We start from the raw sequence: 22,608 nt of genomic DNA on the forward strand, positions 1-22,608 counted from the left end.
TTTCCATGTATTCTATCTATAGGAACGGGAGATTTTTGTTTCACCCTAGATTTACACAAAATAAAGAGGAATATAAAGTTCCTCAAGAAAGAAGTAGGCAAGATTACTCGCATAAGCCAGGTAAGACTGCAAGATCATCTTTTCAAATTGCTCCCCAAATCTACTCCTTCTGGAAACACATCAAGCACTGACTGATGTGGCTGAAGACAACCACTGAGAGTTTTCAGAATCTCAGCTGTGAAAAATGAGACAGAATCAAAGGTGCAATGCTAAAATAAATGCTGGGCGTGTGGCCCTTGCTTGCTTAACCTCTCAGCCAGATGGGACCTATAACGGCGTTTGGAATGCATGAAGTGTACACCACAGAGCAAACCAAGGTACCAGCGGATACAAATGAAGCCAGAAAACTCCTCTTGAGTACACTGAACAAAGGAGTCTTCTTGCAATTTACCACCTGGATCTAGCTGGGGTATTTTATTTTATTTTTGGAAGGGGGTAGATTTAAAGTGTACAGGATTGCTTATAAAACAACATTTTTCTTAATCTAGCTGTGCTGTAAAAACATAAAAATAACCTTTTGGGGACAGCAACCTAACTGCAAAAGCATCACAAAAGTATTTTTGTGTAGCGTGAAAAGATATGAAACACATATTCTTAAAAAGAAACGTGTGGCTTATGTTTTACTCGGCTTCCACTGTGCAGCCGTATGTTGGCTGCTGGGTTCTATTAATAAACTCAGAGCTCTGCCATTATCCCACTTTGTGTCTGGGTAAGCACGACCGATGCGCAATTTTGGGCACATAAATACTTAATGCTGGTACCTTCAGTGGATAACGATGCTCAGATGTCAGCTCTGCCATAAAGAGCAGTCGATTCAGCCTCCTGGAAACTGCTCTGTTAAGAGCACGCTGATCCCATACGATTCACAAACAAGAAGAATGGGGAGGGCTTCCTCTGCATCTCCGAAGGACAAACATTCATACAGGGGCCTGTAACATCCATACGTGTGAGCACAACCAAGCTAGCTGCAACTGTGCAGAAACACTGCAGTCTCAGTGAAGGTCCCGTGCCACCGCTGGCAGAGCCTTGTTTCGCTTCGATAAAGCTACCCCCAGCGACACAAGGGGTGCTTGAGCCTTTCCTGGATGAAGCACATGGAATAACTTTGATTTCCCTCTATTCCCTCCACAAATGACAACCTATTTGCCCTCACCAGCAGGGGCAGAACACTGTCATAAAGTCTTTCCACCACATTGCCCATGACCAACTGACATGACTTCATCCTAGACAAAACCCAAAAGTTACCTTCTACAAAGAGATAAATTTTGTTTAATCCAAAGAGGAGAGAGTGAGTTAACCTTTCCAACTCAAAATAAAGCAGGTAGTTCTTTACCATGTTCTCAGTGCACCTCAGCTCTAACCAATACCCAGCTTTATTTGGTTACATTTCCTCCAAACCACTTCCCCATTTTTCTGAGCAAGCAAAACTTTACTAGAAACCAAGAAATAAAAACTGGTTTTCAGCAAGGATTTCCAAAACTGTTGCTCATTAGAGAATGTCTCTGTCAGTGATTTACTTTGATGCCTACAGTTCCAGCTGGAAACCAGAAAACCATTTTGCCGAGAACCTCAGCAACAGAAAAGTCACATTTTCAGGAGGGATTTAGCATTTAGTGATCATTCATCAGGAGTCTTCTCTTTTCTCCAAAGTCCCCAGTAGTAATCTAGATTTTCCCCTCTAACTTTGGGGTTTTAAAGGAAAACAATGGGAAACCTCTTTCAGAAATCAATTAACTCCACAAAAATCAATTAACTCCACAAAACCAAAAAACAGAATGAGCACTTCTTGCCCTGTATGCATCACGTCCAGAATAGCAAGCCTGGATGTGACATATTAGGCACTGCAGTGTATCTCCTCCACCTTGCTGGTCTGCCAGCTGTTGTTCCATTCAGAGTTCACACTCTCATTTCTTTACTTGATACCCAGGCTCCATTTTCCAATGCTACATAAACCTCCCAGTACCCATTTTGGCCCTGGTGGATATGAAAACTGCATTAAAAGAGAAAATGGCTCATTACGAGCCCCACCCCCCAAGTTTTTTCTTTTTCTTCTCCAATTTCTTGCATTTCAGTGTTATTTTTAACATCTAATAACAGCTCTGGTCCCCATCCTGGATGGGGCCAACTCCCGCAATACACCAGGCGCTCCCTGTTCCCATTGACTTCAAGCCTACGTAAAACAGATCAAGCGAGCTCTAGTGGCTCTTAAATATTCACTTTTATTGTAATATTCTTAATGCTGAATCTTATAAGACCTCGAATCATTTTACACTCATTTACAAGAATTATATACAATGCTCACTTTCTCTTTCCCTGACACGGAGCTCGTTGTTGCAGGCAGCCATTATCTGACAGCCCCCAGAAACGCCGCACAATGCATTAAGCCCGAAGTAAGGAACACTCAAGTGCACAATGTACCGTAGCCATCATGGAGCTGATCAGAAAATTGTGGCTTCTGCACAAAATGCTTGCAGATATTAAAGTAGGCTCTGGTTGTATAGGGTTGGTTTTTCGGTTTTTGTTGTGTTTTTTTTTTTAAAAAAAAAAAGCAAAAACTTTTTCTTTTTTTTAAACAAGCTTTCTGAAGGAACTTTTCAGTTTCATCTAAAACCTGAAATCTGTGTTTCAGCAGAGATTCTTATTATAGTTCAGAGCCTTAATTTCTTCTGATTTCTTATTTGAGCCCTCACCCTCAGAAAGGAGGTAAAAACAAGACAGCAAACACCACACAAATCAGCTGCAAACCCAGTTTTCTGACCAAAACCCGCAATCTCCATGGCAAATATTCAAGCAGCCCTGAACAAAACTGTTCAGCATGGGCCTGGGAGCACACCGCTCCATCACTTCTGGGCTAGTAATGATGAACAAACAGTAGGGCACCAGCAGGGAGACGTCCTGTTGGATGCTGCGGTCCTCCTGGCTCCACAAGGAGCAAAATGAAGCAATGTATTCCATGACTACCTGCGTCATGCCCAGGGAAGGCAGGGAAAGTATCTCCAAACAGCCCGTTGCTAAGATTAAAGGCATTGCTTTGTCTTTTTAACCCCTCCCTCCCTGTCACTTCCACCAGCACCTATCCCAGTGCCTCGCAGCACCAAGGGCTGGCGATGTGAGGGCGCATCGGGGTTTTCAGAGCCAAGCGAGCAGAGCCATCATCATTTCACCTGGAAATGAGGACATTCAATTGGATTTTTGTTTTTCCAGCTTCTTAGAAATAGTCAGGGGGGACCTAATATTAGCTCTTCCAGGAATAGTTACGTGGCTAAAACGAGAACAAAGGTGATAAAATAGACTGTCTGCAGCAGCCGTAGAAGAGGTTTTATTCCTCCAGCCTGTCTGTTGTTATCCCCAGGAGCTTCTGCCTTTTGTTGTCACTTGATGGAAGACCTGGATAAAACACTTGGGTCAGCTCTGTGACACCCAGCTGTCAGGGGGACAGGATTAAATGCCCATCTGCTACAGCTGACCACAAATATACGTAAGGCGATAAGGAAGGAAGAACCTCTGGGCAGCTCGAGCAGCTCTTCCTGCCCGCTGTATTGAGGAGCATACACCACAGCGCGCCCAGAGGGCGAACCGTAATGTGATACACTTTGCATTCCCTTGAAAAGTGCTTCAGAGAACTGAACACACCGATGGGGAAGCACTATCAAAGGGATGGGGGGGGCTTTGACCCACCTCTGGTGTGGGATCCCGACCTCCAGCCTCACCTCTGTGCAGCCAGGGTGTGCTTGCCACGCGTGGTTTCCCCAGGACCAAACGAATTTCATCCCTTCTGTGCAATGATATTCCCAATCTCTTTCAAAGAAAATATTTGCCTCTCATTTTTTAAGTGATAAACCGCCTGAGGGTTAAATGCTCACCCTTTGGCCACCCTGGCCAGGCGACGAACACCTTACCTGCAACAAATGGAAGTGAGGTAGGTGCATTCCTTCCTTGCTAAAGCCCTGCTAAAACTAAGTTAGAGCATCAAAAGCCCTGAGTTAAAATTCCTCCTGGATGTCTTGCTTTCAGTGGGTTGGGTAACAGTGGGGAACCACATAATTTGTTTCCATTTTCACAACTGCATTCTGCCTTTTTGGGCCTCCACCAGGCCTGGTTTTAATGGCTTGCAAATTATACACAGAAACAGTCATAAACTGTACTGAAGTACCAAAGGACTTTTTCCCCCCACCCCTCCGAAACAAAAGCTTGACATGTTGCCGCCTTATTCAGCCTATCATGAATGTGCCTGCTTGGGTGACTGTAATTACAGGAATTTAGTAGGGCCTTTTGTTTTGCTCTATGCTAAAAAAAAATAGGGAGCTGGAGGAAATGGAAAAAAAAAAAAAGACCAGTGGACACAAAGAAGTTTTCCAGGAACCACATGAGAGCGGATGAAGAATTGCTGTTTGCAGGAACAGGAGTTCTGGACAGGGTTAACAGCGCGGGGCAGTCAGTAAGGAAAAACATCTAGCCAGCAACAGGGCTATGGGAAGATGCCAGGGAACCCCGTGTCCTGTAGCCTTTTAGCGGTGCAACTTGCTTCTCGCTCAGAAGGCATGGATGGATCCCACAAACAGACCCAGACCCTAAATACCTGCGCCACGACGGCCTCTGGGTGCTGTGCCTCTGGGGCCAGGGCAGACTCCGTAACCCAGCCCGAAGGCAGACACGCTCTGTCCTACCCCACACATGCAGGGTGTCAGGAGGGAAGGTCTGTGTTCGCCCACACAGCACGAAGAAACTGATGAAACAAGCGCTGGCAGCACTGCCAGCAAGTGACTGACACATAGCGGAGAATTTCTGAAGGTCCTCAGCAAAACGGCCCCAAGAGTGACTGAGGAAGGCAACAGCCCAGAGCAGAATGGGGATACCACCTTCCAAAAACATACCAACAATCACAGGGGCAGCTTTCAGTGCCTTGGCATCAGTTTATTTAGTAACCTCAGCTATGGGATGCAGTCCTGCCATCGGGCCTAAAAAGAGCAAGGAGGTTATGGCAGACCGACCTTGCCATTTGGGGAAAGGCAGCTTTGTCACGTGAACGGACATTTGGCTTTGCTCTTTTTTCCTTCTGCACACAGCACAATTGGGTAACGGCAGCACGCACATCTTCCCAGATGAGCCCCGAAACTCAAAAGCCGGCTCCTGCCCCAATTTCGGCATAATTACCACATGCAGACAGGGAAGTCTGCCCCCACAGATACAAAAGCTAATAGCTATTACAGAATAAAACAGCTTTTTGAGACGTAATTTTTCCTCACCGATTTGGACAGCCGAGAGTAAATAGCGGGTTGTCACTGCCGTATTTACCTTGCAGTGGGAGCAGGCCTGGAAATCCCGCAAGGACCGTGTAAATCTGGTCCTGGGATGACAGGATGTTCCGGATCAGCAAACACCAAGGCATCTCGGTGCCCTGCGCACACACTGCTCCTCCAGACAGCCCTCTGCATCTATTAGCAGCATCTGCTGCTAATAACCAGGGAGAAGCCAAGCTACCAGCTTGCTGCTATTTCGGGGTTAGAAGCCTGTTCTGAAGGCAAAGGAAGTGTCCAGCTTTCACAAGGGCCCTTGGTGTGGGAAACTACCCACCGTACATCCTCACCAGGCACATACTCACACATGGATCCTTTAAATTACCTGAAATATTATTAGCATAATTTCCAAATCAGAAGCAAAAGCATGCTGCCAGAAGAGAGAAAGCAGGTTATAAATTACCACTAGCCACAAATGTAACGTAAACCCAGCTCCGTGCTGCTGAGCTGGCGAGAGGTGGATGAGCAACCAGCGGTTCACACGGGCAGCGCTGAGCAGCACAGGAAGCTCCCTTGGGCTGTACCTTGGAGTTTCTTGGACGAGCCACCTGCTCCTTGCGATCTGGGCAAGGAGCATTTGCACAGCCCATGCCACTGGCTGCGCCTTTGGGAACAATGGGCTCAGACAAGAGGCATTGCTAAGGATCACAGATTCTGGCATCTTACACTTCTACAGCCAGATTTGCAATAAAAAAATGAGTTCACGTTCCAGCGCAAGATACCACATTATCACACCTAGCCCAGGCTCTTTTCTCTGACTAATACTTTTAATAGATACAAACGGCCCTCAAGCTAAACCCCAGATCCTCAGTAACTCTTTGCTTTAAAACTGAGATCTCAGTTTGGTTGCTCAAGCCTTTCATCAGCACTGGATGTTTCCAGCAGATGTCTGCCAGCACTCAAATCTGTGTGCAGACCTCAAGGTTTGAAGGGTTTTGAAGCCCAGCTGAAGACACAGACCACCCAAAAGTCACAGACTGATCAAATGCCCGTCTTCACCTCCTTGGTGTCAAGCAGCAGCAGTCTGCACACGCCAACACGAGTGAAAACGGAGGCAGAGGAGCAGGGGCTGAGAGACACGAGCCAAACTCAACACAACAGCTCCAGCCCAAGGGACAGTTTTAAAAGAGAGCCCACAACACATATGCTCCTTTTACTTCTGTTCAAAAAAAAGATGCAATTTGTCCTTTTGATGTTACGGTTTGGGGGTAGGCAGTGAGGACTGACTCAGCCCGGGATAAAACAGGGATGGGATAAAACACCTGCAGCAGGGACGGGATAAAACACCACTAAAAGTCCTTTCTTCTAGACCCTGGGAAGAAGTATTGCAACTGGAGACCCAGAGGACTGCGAGAGCAGCCAGGGACCAACCTAGAGGGGTTCCTCCAATGACAATTTGCTGCTTTGCCTCAAAAACACAAGCCCAAATCCTCCTGCCTGCTGCAACGCCCCCCGGTGCCCTCTCCTCCCTGTGCCTTTGCAGCACTGCACAACCTGGAGCCCTGAATATTCAGGCGATTCCAGAACTACCCAGGCTCTTCTTAGGGACCAAAACGTGCGTCACCACATCTGCACATCAAAGACCTTGCAGCCACAGCATCTGCAGGGACGGGAGAGGGAACAAGCAAAACAGAGGTGACAGTGGGGACTGGTTTTTGCTCAGGGAGAGCTCCCCAATGATTTTTTTATTATTATTATTATTTATCAGAGTGTATTTTAAGCTCTGAAAGGCTGCAGTTCCCCTGAGCTTTCATAATTCCTGCTCAGCACAAACCAGGCTTCACCAGCCCTCCTCCCTCCCTTTGCAACCCTGCCTAGGATCCAAACAAAGTGTCAGCTAGAGACGGATGTCAGACTGAGAGCTGCTGGCACAGAGGGGTTGTTTTTGCATTTTTGCTTTTCTACATAAGTTTGCATTATCCACGGCAACTTGAGTATTCAGATAGCTCAGATACCAGAAACCGATGTGTCCAGTACGTGCTAAAAGAAGGCTGTCAGAAAAGAGAAGCCAGTTCCTTTCAAATGCCCTGAGATGCTTGAATCGTTTTTGCTTTTCCTGGGCAGCCACGTCCCTTTTTGTTCTCTTCCTCTTCTGATACAGTTGCAAAGAATATTAGTTCAGACACTGATCTCATATCCAGACCCTCTCAGTCTGAACAGACCCCTGCGGTCACCTAAGCACTTCATCCACCGCCCCCAGAAAAGGTGCTGGAGTTGTCTCTGTCCTGAGCCTGCTGAAAACCTTCCCAAAGCTCAACGTTGCCAGAGCAGTGCAGCTGCTCAGTTAATTTTGTCCAGACCTCTAAGGCTCCAGAATGGCCATGCCTGAGCAGACAGGTCTCTTACAGGACCTAACCCCGTGGTACCCAGCCGAACGACCTTGCAGAGCACTAACAAGTTGCCAGGGAGAACAGCAGGGGGTAACAGATCACTCAGGGATGAATTTACCTGCTGGTTATTAGACTCACGTTTCCCAGTTATTCTTTACAGGCCCGTTCAGTGCAGCACATGGAGCACAGCTGGGAAACCACCGCTTTAACACACCCAAGGCACCTGTTGTTGGGGCTCAGCAACTTTCTACAGCCTGAGCACTGCCCAGCAATCCCAAAGATCACTACTGACAATGCCGGGATGACAGAAGGACAAAGGCTCTGACCTCTCTTCGAGACGATGCTCTAGTTCTGACATCAGCTCTCCAGTGGTGCTCCGAACACCTGAGCGAAGAACCCACTCACTTCAGATGGCAGTGAAGAACCCTTCTTTCTTCTCCGCAAGCACTGAGGTGCTGCAGCTCCGTGACAAGCAAGCAATCCCACTTTCTTTCTACTTCTGCAGAAAACTTTCAGCCACTGATCTCAGGGGATCTGACGGCACAGGGAAGTCCGCAGCAGCAGTACTGAAGGTGCGGTGCAGCGGGGTGACGGGGTTACCTCTGCCCTGCCCAAGCAGCCAGCAGCAAGTCCCCAGCCTCCTAACTCCGTGCCAAAGCCTTCAGCCCATGTCACAAGAGCACGCTCTCTAATCGGATGACTTACATGACTAACCAACACAGTGTGAATGGTAAATGTCAGCTAGTGCAGTCTAAACCATGGTTCAGCCTTCCCTTTGGGAGATTGATATTTATTTTCTAATGAACACAGGACTGAGGGTATTCATGTGGATACAGGAACAGACCAGGGAAAGAGTGTGCACATACCTTAATCATTACCTCTGTCTGGTTTCTAATATTTTGTCGGTTCTTCCTATCCGTTACAGAGCTACAACAAAAAATAACCCATTAGCCAAACCCAGAAATAAAACCCCAACAGCTTCAAGCTATAAATAACCAAGTCAGATACGCTGGATTCTCCTGTTTTCGCCGTGCAAGGGCAAGACAACAGGAAAGGCACGGAGAAAGGGTTTAGTTGGAGCCATCTTCATTTTTTTCTTACAGCACATTACTGTAAGAAGCACTAATGCTTATCTACCAATGCTGTGCGGACTGTCAGAGCACGAGACACGTGTGAGCTGCAGAAACATAAAACACACTGCCTGAGTCTGTTCGGATTTCCCTGAGCAGCCTATTGCCACGGGACACAGAAAGGTGCGAACTTGAGGCTCGCAGCAGGAAAACCACAGCACACGTGGAGCAGTGTGACAGGCAGCCTGAGCCCGGCAGCTCCGTTCCTGCATCAGGAAGGCCTCGCTTCCCCCAGGCACCTTTTTCAGGACTTGAAGAGGTTTGCGGAAGTGCAAAGTGCTGTGACGGGGACAGCAGCAGAGAGAGGAGGAATGAGAGGACATCTTAAAAGAAAACCCATGCACTGCAACGCCAACATGATCACCTGTCCCCGAAAACCCCAGAATTAAGTGCCCAACTAAGTTTGCTAGGGAGGTTTGGACAAACATAAAAGGAGGATTATTTCGTCTCCACCTGAGCTCTGCCTGTCATTTCTAACCCCCTGCCAGTAACTGCAGCCACTACAGAGCGGCACAGCTCCAGCCCCTGGGGGAGAGCTCGTGGAAGTCCCCCGGTGACACTGAGGCATCCCCCTCACAGGGGAACGCTTCCCAGCAATCCGGGTGGCTGGAATTTGGACAACCCCAGCACCGCTAAGGCACCTAGATGATCAAAGCTTCAGGATGCTAGGGATGCCCCAGAGGTCAGTGATGCTCAGCAATGCTCAGCACCTCTCTTTGGCCAAGAGGGCTACTGGCTTTCTGTCCTGGCATCTTAGCAGTAGTTCTCAGTGCTAAAGCAGCCGGTAGAATACCTTAAAAAAGCTCTGTACCTTTCTTGCAATTCACTCCTACCCCCTAGCCTTAATAAGACCTTGCAAACCTCATTTTTTAAACTGATGGTTCTCATCACATTCAGGCACAACTATTTTTGTTTAGGGATGTAGCAAAGGAATAGTATAAATTATGCTTAAGAAAACCCCTTGGCATTTTAACAGGCATTGGAAAGAACCAATTTCAGAGCAGTGCCTTATAATGGATGTCTCCATGGATACCTCTTTGTCAGCACCTCATTAGATAAGAGCTGAGATGTGTATGAGTACCTTCCCCTTCTGCATTTCAGAAGCTACCTGAAAAACACTAATTATGCAAATCTCCATCCTCTAAGTGATGGATACTGGTGAGTTCAGGTGACAAAACAGATAAGCTGAGCCATGCTCGGAAAGGAAGACAAGAGATTTCACTTAGACACTTCTTACAGCTGCTGACACTTTGGCAATCACCATAGACCGGGGAACCCCTTTAGGCCACAAAGGGTTTTTTTCACCCCCTCCTTTTCTTTTTAACGGAAAAAAGCAAGCAGATGGAAAGGAAGAGAACAATGGAGAGGCAAAACTCAGAGAGCAGCACCTGGAGCACCTGTGGTGTTTGAAAGAAGGCAGAGGAGTACACGTGGCAGAACATCACCAGGACTAGCAAGGAGCTGGTAGCCAGAGAGACGCAGCCCAGAGGAGCTGAGACCAGCACTCCTTCTAGATACTCCACAGCCTAGTGACTAATTAGTCTGCATAAGGACCAATACACCCATTAAAACAAAAATCCAGCTCTGGTAGAGATGCAGGAACGACAAAGCTAGCTTGACTTTCAGAACAGCATCAATAGCACTAAAAAGACAAAGATGGGATTGAGGGACCCGTGTTACCTGTAAGCTAGACATAGCTAACAAAAATCTCAGAAACGAGGTGAATTCCGTGAGACTGGTCCCACTGGGACCTTCAATTTGTTCTTCCACCGCTGAGCACAGCAGAGGTTATACGTGCTGCAATCTCCTGCTCCGGGAGCAGCTGGGAGCCCACTCAGATCCTGGCACGGCTTAGAGCCGCCGCAGGGAAAGAATTTTCTCTCTCCCTGAGCGGTCGCTGTAAGTCAGTGTAATTCACAGGAGAAATCCTTTGGACTGCTCTCAGTTATGCTGATGTGCAACAGCCCCATGGGGCTACCTACCAGCTGGGGATCACCGGCACGCTGCTTCTTGGCTGCGCTGCATTCCTTGCCTCACAGACAGGGGCAGAGAAACAGGGAGCTCCCCGGCAGAGGAAAATCTCCCACCAGCAGCCAGCAGGGTGTTGGAGCCCCTGCTCGTGGCACCGCGACAAGGCTGAGTGCCAAACCCCCGGGAACGATCTCCAAGTAGGACAAAAAACACACGGAATCCTTTCAATCCAAGACGAGAGGTGCCTGTTGGAAGTAATTCTTACTGGACACCTTCCTGGGTGGTGTTTCTATTTCAGGCTACTCCAAAAGCTCAGGAGCAAAGCGGAGCTGGGCCAGGTTTCTCACGTCCAGAGCAAAGATAGCTCACCTAGAGCTGCTGCTGCAATGCTTCTCACAGCAACTGGGGCCCAGACTTAGCACCGGGGGGCTTGGATGAGGCAGAAATGGGGATGCACGCAACAGGTTCATACAGATAAAACATCAGCCCCTGGGAGCACTGCTCAGACCCAGCACAAAACTGGGTTCAGACTAAGAGAGGCGGATACATCGAGAACCAACCAGGACATACAAAATGCTGTCTGCAATACAGCCTGAGGGTTACACAGAGATATAGTTTACAGGGAAGGGTTGCTGAGTTAAAAATGGTGACCCTCCCAGCATCACCTTGCTGGCAACTTGCACGCAGGCCAGCGGCTGTCTCGCACCCTTCTCTGAAGTTCTTACAAAGTCCAGCTTGCATGGCTCACCTTCAAAATTAAAGGCCACTTCTGAGTGTCCCCGCAACCCATGTCTATGATGAGGATATGGGTACTTCATGGGGCACTTCACCATCCTACAGGAAAGCTGTGGCAGACGCCATGAGACACTGTGTGCTTGTGCACCAACTTATCACACCTTGTCCCTCGATGGCTGTTTCATCAAAACTCCTCCGCTGCTCATTCACAAAAGCCTTCATCGGTCCCTGGGAAACTCAGTGTCGGTGGGAGAGATGCACCGAGGCAGGACAGTCTCCCCATTTTCTCGAAGCAGCCAACACCTAGCTGAAGTCATCCTCAGCTCCTGCTGCACCATCCTTTCACCCTAGAACACGCCGATGCTGGGAGCAGGAATCACTTCTTTCTCTTTCTGCCACAGGATTTTCGAACAAGCAGTAACTGCGCCATGACTGAGCAAGCCAAATATTCCTGTTTCATCTGCCATACAAACACCAGTGGATTTGATTATGCCAGAACTGTGTCCCTTGCGGCCCATCTTTATTGTTAGACCTTTACCTGGGGCTGTGTGAGCAAAAATATTTTGAGATTTTTCCAATGACAATTACTTGTTCTTATATAGTGCCTGTCATCCCCAAGAATCCCACAGCATTGTATAGGAGAGGAAGCACTTAACCCTAAACCATCTACCTCAGCAGTGCCATGGGGCAGCTCTTTTACAGACACGGTGATGTGTGCATGCATGAAAGGAAGAAATCACCTGTGACAAGGCAAAAAAAAAGGTAAAAAATAATAAAAAAAAAAAAACTTTACACAGCGAGTTTCTCAGCACTGAGACCTGCAGCGCAGTCCTACCAAACCCATCAGTCCTTTGGGGCCCTGCCACGTGGACAGGGCACATCCTGCACATTTTTTTCTCCCATCTGCTTTCCCAGGAATCCCTCTCATGGAACAAAGCTTTGTCACACATAAGGAAGAAGACACATCCCTTCCTGACAAAATATCTTCCCTACATAAGGAAAATACACTAAAAATGTCCCTGCTCCTACCTGCACGCCACACTCCCAAGAGTGGCAAGCGAGGGCTTCCAGCTACCAACCAAGCACTGTTAAACTATGATTTCCTGAAGACTTACCTGGAGAAATTACTGTGCTCACAACAGATGTAGTAGCAACTTTAATCTTAAACATCTTCTGCAAAGACATGACGAAGGCGAGTGGCTAAGATTAACATCAACTAGATTCTTGAGATTGAATTCAACATCAGAAGGTTCAGCAACTAAAGAAAAAGGATTGTAACCTAGGCCAACTGTAGCCCAGTTTTACCACTGTGCCCTGCAGCACCTGCAGGAAGTTATATGGCTTTCCTTGGTTACATTTACCCCTTTAGCCACACAGGAACTCGAGCTTGGAGTTGCTGCAGAGATGGAAGGAGAGCGCTCAGACAGCAGATGTGCGGCTACCCTCCATGCATACCTCTGGGATGTGATATCCTTTTTGTCAGAGAACAACTTCTTTTTAATTCCCCATGAATTTCCTCAATAACTACAGCTTTCAGAATAGATTTTAAGACAAAGACTTAATTGAATATTAATGCTATCGAAAAATAATGGGAGTTGAGAGTATGTCCTTGATCGTGTCTAGACAGAACCAGATATAATGGATTTCCAGTATTTAGGTAGTAGATATAAATAGATTAACATTACTCACAGAGACCTGGAACATCTCTACACATTACCCAGAGAGGAGTGATCCTACAGCACAAGGCTTTCTAGAAGGTCTGTTATCTAACCAAGAGCGCACCGTTCAGCTCCTGACTTGCTACCTACGAGATATCTGGAGAAAAATGGTCACGGGGTGCTGAGGAACTGCTCGATCCACTTGCCCACCTCTTCTGCTCTGGTGAAGGGAACAACAGATGGCATCAGAACCAACAACAGAACCAAAGCTTATTAAAATTTAAAGATCAGAAAACTGCATCCAAAGACTGCAGGCGCACAGACCTGGCTGTCGAGGAGCAGAAACACACGGGAATCCAGGCACCTATGTTCCAGACAAGCTCTCCTGCCACGGCTTAAGTCCACCAATTTGTTTCCCCAAGGGCAGCACAGAAATGCTCACTGGGACCCAGAGCTGGTTTGGCAAAAGCAGCACAGCACTGGCATAAGCAGCACCCACACTTTGCCAGGAGTTCATCGACACAAAGATCTTTGTCAAGAAAGGGGAAGTAAAAAAAGTTAAAAAGAGCAGGAGTGGGTTCATCTGTAAGTTACGGCTGTTTTAGGTGTAAGCCTGGGGGAATTAACTTTGACACTCCCTTCCAGCTTTTCTTTCCTATTTCTCTTTTGCACAAACTTGCATCTCTCTGCTGTCAGACTTTGATGGTTTTATGTAACTGTTTAAAAATTGAACAAGCTTCTTAACTTAGGTTTAGCAGAACACACTTTTTTTTGCCTCTCTTTCTCGAATGCGCATTAAGAATAAAGATTGCCAGAAAAAAAAAAAAAAAAAGAAAAAAAAAAGACCTTTCCCATCCACTGACATCAGCCGCTGTAGTACACAAAGCCGCGTCCTTGAGGACTCTATTTTTTGTACATTCTGTTCCAGCACAAGCCAACGCATCTGCAGCCCCCGTGGGCTTTACAGCTGGTAGCTGGAAAGAAAGATTCATCCCAGGGAAAACACACAGGTTAACCACAGCAACAGCAGCCACAGGGCAGCTCTTCAACAGAGGGCAGGAACAATGAAAGAAACCCCCAGACCTCACCAGTAAGGTAGGGCAGCCAGAGCTCCCAAGGGGCAGGCAGGGGCTAGCCCCATATTACGGCCTGAGAAAGAAGTCGGTGACCTGCTGCTGTCAGGAGAATTTGGTTTTACTTTTATTTAAATATAAGCTTCTGCTGTGCCCAACTAGATGAAAATGCTTGAGTAGAGACTCCCTCAAGGCTCAAAAAGCAGAGGCAAATAGCCCCCACCTTTCTCTGTGTGTTTGTACTTCTTAATTACATTTGTTTCCAAGCCAGAATCATATTTGTTGATGCTTCGGGTTGGCAGTGCTGTTGGTAAAGACATTGGGGAAACCCAGTAAAAATACTCAACAGCAACATTTGTAGTTAGAGCCCTGCTCTCCTTCCGCTTTGTCTATCAGAAAGTGTCTGCCTGTGTTTGTACTGGGAGCTCTTTAGGGCACATGCTGCTTCTTACTGTTTGCACGAGCTCACAACAAGAGGCTTGGTCCCGACCAGGGGCCACGAGCTATCAACACCAAAGAGGCAGCATCAAAACAAAGCAAACCTTTTGATAACCAAAGTCTTACACCTGAGAACCGAGACATGAGCCTCACGCTGCTGCCTGGACGCCGCTGTGCTGCCCCCGAAGGGATGGGGATGCTGAAGTACGGCAAAGCTAGGAGACTTCCAGCATCACACAGAGTCAGCAAGATGATATTCAAGCATAGCACCATTTACCATGATAACTTGCTATTTATCTCCCAGCTATATGGTTTGTCCAGGCACAGAACAGGAAGAACAGACCCAAAGTTTATGCTGCAGGTGGGACTCAGGATCTAAAAGCTGGACATGGGAGCCGCCAGACCACGGTCCAGAAAACAGAGCAGTGACCCAAGGGCATGCTGTGTGCTTTTAGAGCCCTGACAAAAAGACTGCAGCTTCATCTGGTTTTGAATGGGGCCTGCTTATGCCTCTGCACTGTATGCCCTGAGTTTGGCATGATGTGACACGGCATGCAGATCTAACCTGCAAAAGCACCAGCGAAAGGAGCTCCCAATGCAGATTTGCAGAGCAGTGTCGTGTGTTGCAGCAGCGTCAGGCAAAAAACAAGTAACAAAAGAATATCTGGGAGAAGATCCTGGCCCTGCCCCGGAGGCTGCAGGGGCACTGCTGCCAGCGCTGTGGCTCTGCGGCACAAGCGGAGGAGCTGTGGGTGCGAAGGGAGAGCGCGCTCCCATGCCGCCAGCAGCTGCAACACGGAGCGCGATGCCTGCTTTCCTGAGCTTAAAATCCCGTTATGCCTGCCCCAAATGCAGGCTGAACTGCTCGCAGCCACCCCATTTCCTTACCCATTTTGCACAAAGCCACAGGGGATCGCCGCCTGCCCTTGCGACTCCCACAGAGGCGGCTGCACCATGCTCCGAGCCCGGACCTGCCCGGCCTATCTGCAGCACGTTATATAAGCCACGAGGGAGGCAGCTCCTCCGGGTTAACCCCAAATCCGCAGCAGACCCACGGCTGCCTACGACAGCACCGCTCGGCTCGACTGCTCGGTGTCAAGCAAGAGTTATCTGCCGCCAAACTTCTGACCTACTTCTGTGTTGTGTTTCTCCCCCTCCCCGCTCCTGCCCTCAGTCCCCAATTAAATCTGCGTGAGATTTCCTCAATTATCCTCCTCCTGCTAATAGATGTGGAAAGAGGATGCCATAACAATGTATTCCCCTGGCAATGGTTCAAAATAAATCTCAGAATTAATGCTGAAGAGTGCAGGATGTATGAACACTTTAATTAACCACAAACATATAGAAAAGAGCAGTTATGTTCAAGACAGCTGATATTTTGCTGTCACCGCAATACGAAATATAAAGCACTGAGTATCCTGGTGCTCTTATTTAACTGCCAGGCCAATACATCAGCCCTAACTTCCCCCTTCTGTGTAGCTGAGCCGATTTTTACCTGGGGCCAGCTATTTTAGGACATCACAATATTCAACTGGCACAGCCTAAACAGCGGCGTGCATGGGCATCCTGGCTGAAAAACACTGGTTTGGAAGAGGCAAATAGTCCTAACACCTGAAAGGTTCGTGTCACCAAAGCCTTGGTTTCTCAGACACATGCACGTGACAGAACCGGAGGGTGGGAGTGGAGGGACCAAACAGTAAAATCTCCATTTGAGAATGTTCGCAGGAAAAAAAATAATCATACGTACCTTTGGAAAGAAGTGGGGCAGAGAGAGCTCCTACTTGAACGCAGTGAGGAAGACATTCTGATAAGCGCTTGCAATTCGGGATGACTACAGAAATAATTTGAACAAGATTTTTAATTGAGACAAAAAAAGCCTGTGAGGAATAGGTAATAAACAGGGCCTGGGAATCGCTTTGCCCATTACAGGAGTCGGCAAGCCTTTGCTCAGCTTTATAGGCCCCTCTCGGCTCATCCCAGAAAAGGATTGCACGATAAGAAATTGCAAGTCTTCATTAAAAAAAGAGGCTTTGATCCAATGGAAACTACATCTACACACCTACAAGCAGGATTTTCCATATTGGAGTTACTATTTTATCTCCTTTATTTACTCAAAACTGTATCTTGGGCCAGAAGCACTCTATGTTCTCCTAACAGCTAGATACCGCAATTAAACACTTCACTGCAAAGGGAGATCTCAGTGTAGCAATACTACAGGAGAAAGGAAAAAAAATAAAGTTTATTTTAAGCCTGGTGGAAAGCAACATGCAGCAAATTAAAGGATGCTGGGCCATAACCCTGCTGCAAACACTCAGTGAAACTGAAAGGCAGCTTGCTCACAAGCACGCATCGAATAGCTGGGAGAGCATTCTCCAAATTATTTAGGGCGTTGCAGTGTTGGGTGAGGCTGAAATGAAAACAGAGGAAGACTTAAGCCAAGTCAATGCGAGATTTTCACAAAATCCTCCAGCAGCGCGGAGCCGCCAGGCTGGCTAACAACCGCACAGGAGCAGAGGAGCGAACAGGCACGCACTGAGCCGGACATGGACTGGGTAGAAGGAGAAAAGGAAAGAAAGAAAAGGCAAAAGGCACAATTTTGAACTATTCTCCAGTTTTTCTTGATGTTCTACGTGGATGTTAAAAATGATTAACGCCCCTGGGAACAGACTGTCATCTCTAAAAACCCTAGTTCTCTTTTTGTGCAAGAAAGGCAGCAACTCCGACCCCACTGAAATTGTAGGCAGTAATACCCTGCTCCTCTCTGGAAAACACACTTTCTCTAAACATCTCCTGAGAGACTCTAAACAAAAGGCTGCAGCTTCCCCTCTCGCCTCCCTCCCATCACTGTTTGCTGTACGTACATCGAAGGCCTTCGTTTCCACCTTAATGCACATGTACCAAAGCTATTTTTGGCCGAGAGTGACGTGGCTCTGTTTGCATAACTGGGTTCCCACCTCATGATCTCCTGCTCTAATAGTTTGCAAAATTATAGCCGGAAAAGGTCCGATTCCCAAAAAGAGCTTGTAAAGTTTAGTTTGCCTTTATCCTAAGCCCACCCCCACCCCCACCCCCCAAAAAAAAAAAAGTGGCAGGAAAGATTACTTCTGCAGAAGGGTTTGTAAAATGCTTCAGAAAGACATAGACCAAATTCTTTAATGGTGACCGTCTGGGATGAGGGGATTTCATTCTGCTCTGCTTTGGCTGAAAGAGTATCAAAATAACAACAAAAACTCACAAAAGCAGATAACCATTTTACACAATAGAGGTTTAAAACAATACAGCCTGATCTCCCGTGGATGTGACTTGTAACAAACTCACTTCAACCCAAAATATCATCCATAGGAAAGGCAAACTTATTATCACTGAGGGTTAAACCAGCAGCAGAGCCGAAAATAGCAGCATTTCAGATGAAGCAAATACATCAGCTGGATGGTTCTCAACTGTCAAAACTGAGCTGTAATCACAGACCTCTCCTGAGGAATACTTGATATTTGGCTAGTGTTAAAAATGAAAGTAAGTTATCTTACAAGCGGAAAACATGGCCCTAATAAAGAATGCAGGGAAATGAACCAGGTGTACCAATAGATCCAGCCACTGGTTCTTCTTGTCCAGTCCCCAACTACCCGCAGAAGCAGCACTTCCAGTGCTTCAGCGGAAGACAAAATCCATCTCCGTAACAACTTCGTCTCTGCAGAACGCTGTACAGGTGGGACCGAACATCTTCCTAATCTGACCGGGCTAATCGAACGAGCAACACACGCACCAACAGCTCGATCCCCTCCAAAACCCCGCCGCAGCATGGGGAGGACACGGAGAGCAGAGGGGGAAGAGCTCTCCCTCCCCACCTCGAGGAGGGGATTTCTCACCGCAAATCACCGAGCTGCCAGAGACGGGAGGAGCCGGGGAGCGTCCTTCTTACCCTGCACTGAAACCCCGCGTCCTGGGAGCCTCGCTCACGGCGGTGGCTGGCCAATTGTGCTGTGTTGGATTTCTGCGGGGGAATCACTCAGCAAGCACCACGCGGTGCAATTACGGGGAAAACACCTGACAGCACACTGTTCAGCGGGCTTGATGGAGACAAAAAACACCCTACACATTTGCAAAAGGCTGCATTAGCTTCTTAACCATTTCATGGAGGTGCTGTGGAGCCGAAAGCCTCACAGTGCAGAGCCCAGGTCTGTCCTGCTGCAGCAGAAGCCTCCTGAAGTTGCTCGAGCCAGCAGTGGCCCAAGCGTCTGCACATCTGCAGCCAACACCAACAAGACAAAGGCAATCCCACCAGTTGGCTTCTTGTCAGCACTGCCCTGTGACTCCAAGAACACAGACAGCATCGCCAAGAGACCTGAGTGCATCACTGCTGTAGCGAAGTCCTGGAAAAGCTTTCATTTACCTTTTTCTCGCTGTTTCCCTTCTTTCTAGGACCAGTAGAGGCCACTGCTTGACTGCAGCCCATTTAAGTGCCAAAGGACAACCAAAAATTTGGAAGCATGTCAAGAGACCGAGAACTGAGGAGTTCCCCTCATACAAAGAACAGGGGTGAAGGCTTTTCTGCTTTCAGATGTGTAAATTTTGGCATGAGAAGGAGAGGAAAGGGTCATGAAAATGAGTCAGTCCGTACTGACTCATCTCTCCTGGAGCAACCTGCTTCTCAGGCATCCCACTCCAGCTGTGCTGGATATCAGGTCTTTTCTGGCTTGCAGCAATTCCTGGTGGTGTCGTGATGGCAAAGTGCACAATACTGGTAACAGCCACAGTGCAACCAGCTACGCTTCCATCCTTTCTCCAGCTGCGTAGGAGTGCAACCACTGACCCCACCAAACCAGGTGGAGCCAGCATGAAATGTCTATTCTTGTTCAGATAAAACTGATCTCTCAACATTTTTGGACAACAGGATAATATATTTCCCTACATATTAGAAATTGAAAGAGATTTATTAGGGGAATTATTCTCTATATTCTGTACAGTCCATTAAGAGGTGAAGTTTCCCCTGATTCATCGAGGAGCTCATTGCAAGCCACGTGATTTCAGTGCTATAATATCCAAGTTCCCTGTGCAGCTTCTCATCCTGTTAATTTTATACTCTGAGCTGGGTTAACATCCCAGGTTCAATTCAGGTAAAAAACCACTAGGACAAAGCCAGGGACAGAACTAGACCTTTTACTCCTACCACTGGTACTGGGTGGCGGCAACACATTACCAAAATCTGCTTCGGCTTCGTGACTTAAAAATGCAGAGCAAAATCCAGCCAAAGTAACTGCACCTTCCTCGCAAAGCCCCCGACTTTCACATGTCAGTCAAAGCACCACAAGGCTGTGTCCAGGTGTACTGTGTCTGCGTTTTTATGGAAGCATTTTACTGGATGTAATCCCCTACCCAGTGACCAGGGGCTTCAGCAGCACTTTTGCGTGGGTGATGATGCATCGCAGAATCACATTTCAGTAGCTACAGAAGAGACTCTGAAGCTATGACTGTGCTTTTGCCTTTCCCCCCCCAAATTTAGCTCCTTTTCAGCTACATACTGGTGACACTGCAGTGGCCTTGAGTCACAAATGCAGCCAGAGCTTAGGAAGCACTACAGAAGCATTTGTTCCAATATTTACTCAGAGATTTTTCATGCTACACCTACCACGGACTTTGTTTTATTGAGAACATAGCGCACTGGGGAAGGGCAAACCACACAGAGCTGCCAAGCGAAATGTCATTAAGGTTTTAGCAATGCAACACTAATTGAGTTTACATTAAAGCTTCTTTTGTATAAACCATATCCCAGAGTGAAACACGGTGACAGAGCTGAGTAACGAGTTGAAGCTGAGCAATCAAGGTGGAACTACCAAGCAATAGAGAAAAGGATCAATTCCAGGCTGATATTTAAGATGAGGATAGAGAGCTTAATTTGAACTATAGAAGAGGCGATTATGTACAGTCACCATTCTACACCCATTTAATACCATGTAGGATGCAGCACCTACCACCCGCAGTGGCACAGAAAACTCCCCGAGGTTCAATTGCGCTATAAAGACTACCACAAACTGGAAGATGAGATTCTTCTTAATAGGCTTACGTGTAACCTCTGAACAGCTGAGAAACCTCTTCTAAGGCTGGAACTTCAAGTCTCTCTCTTGTGCTACCTAGAACAGAATCCCACAAACCAAAGCTCAGTGTTTCTGCTTTTCAAGCTTCTCCTTCCTGTAAGGATTTGTCACTCAAGCCCTGTCTGTCCCCAGGTGTGGTGGAGAAACACCTGGGCTGTGGTGCTGTTGGTGTAACACCGAAGGAACCAAGGCTCGTGTTCCCCCAGCGCTGCTCTGCACAGAAACACAGCACTGAATAAACAACGTTTTTTCTAAGCAAGACAAAATAACCAGAGCGTGGTAAGTTTATAAGAACTGCTCACTTCTGGTATTAGGAACCTTAAAGTGTGTTTTGCACTAATATTCCGTCACAGCCACCAGGGAGCAAGTCCAAAGCACGGACCATTCACACAAAGTAGGTGCAAATGGGTTTAGGGATGACCTAGAGTTCACCGGAGACTACACACATCCCTTCAATGCTCCCTGTGCTCTGAGCAGTTCAAACAGTAAATCGGATTAGATGCATCAGACCTCAGATGCTTAAAAGGCTGCCCACTGCTGCAAATCCCATAATTCAGAGCTCCTTGCTGGGCGCGCTTCACGCAGACACACGGGAAGCATTTGCCAGCATTAGCGAGTCACGAGGCTCCGAGACAGGGGCATCAGGACCTGCCAGCTTGGTCCGAACTGCTGTTTCCACCTTGAATGATCAAGTCTTTTTTCTTTTTTTCTTTTTTCTTTAACAATTAGGCACGGACAGATTTTCAGAACTGGTAAAAGCATTTACAAATGCCTAAGAGTGGCTTCAAGGAGAAAAGTAACGTAAAAACCAATACAAAGATTTCAGAGCACCGTTAAGTATAGCAGTACAATAGGTTTATCACGATATAAAACCAACCCCAGAAAACATACAGATCAGACACACCCTGGCAGCAGAAGTACTGAATGTTTAAAATGAAGGAAGGGAAATTAGAAGAGGATGCATTTTGCTGGCAGCCCTCCTTATGTGCATATGAACCTCTCATCATCAACGCGCTGATATTTCAACTAATTAGCACCCGGAAAGCCACGGGACTATGCTTTTCCATCAGCCTATTCATGTGGACAGAAGGGCTAAAAAATGACTACCATTACATACAGCTCACGTAGCAGAATGCAGCAGTCTGTGATCCCTTCCACAACCCCTTCCTCCCCAAAGTAGCAAGCCAAGAGAAACATGGTGCAGGACACATTTCAAAGAGATTAAAAAAAAACAATAATAATAACCCCACTAAACAAATTGCTCACTCAGCATTATGCCAGGAGATAAAAATAGAAAGCAGAAGAGCTGGTGCAGAATACCAAGCAGCATTCCCTGCTCATTGCAGCACAGGGTGAGCACGAGAACCCAAACCAACTTTGCCTTTGCTCCGTCCTCTTGCAGGCTGCACATTGCTTGAACTTCCCATTCCTTACGAATGTGCCCGTGGGGAATTAGCTTTGGGCAGCTAAGGACTGGTGCATGTGGCTCACACATCCACCATCATTGCAAAGGCAGCCTCTAAAAACAGCTGATGATCTGGGGAGGGCACCAAGGACAGGCAGAGAAGGGGAATTATTCAACATCTCCGCACAGCCGATCGTTAGCACAGGGGGTGTCGAAGAAGCTGGCTCTGATGCAAAGTTTCCGTTCGAAGTAATCACACTCTGGCTTCCTCCAGCATATAAATTTGGGCTTCAGTCCCTTGTACAAGAGCACACAAGACACAAAGGGGAAAAGCAGCAGAGAACATGAATGTTTGCCATCGGCTTTGCTAAGTGAAAGGTTACAAATTAAAGCTGCAAGACCCAGCACAGCACATCCAT

The 22,608-nt window shown here is 47.3% G+C and overlaps 1 protein-coding gene across 9 annotated transcripts in view; it reads right to left on the minus strand.

Moving 5' to 3' along the window:
* Nucleotides 1–22,608, minus strand: part of ARHGEF9 (Cdc42 guanine nucleotide exchange factor 9) — a 184,793-nt gene that overhangs the window by 128,183 nt on the left and 34,002 nt on the right. Inside the window, exon 1 of one of the 9 annotated variants that reach the window (XM_083797079.1) lies at nucleotides 18,612–18,634. The exons of the other annotated variants lie outside the window; for them this stretch is intronic. The gene's annotated coding sequence lies outside the window, so the exon portion shown is untranslated. Of the gene's footprint in view, nucleotides 1–18,611; nucleotides 18,635–22,608 lie in introns of those variants that run through there. 9 annotated transcript variants of the gene reach the window in all.

This window comes from Anser anser (assembly GCF_964211835.1).
Source record: "Anser anser genome assembly, chromosome: 13".
In the NCBI taxonomy this organism is placed as follows: Eukaryota; Metazoa; Chordata; class Aves; order Anseriformes; family Anatidae; genus Anser; species Anser anser.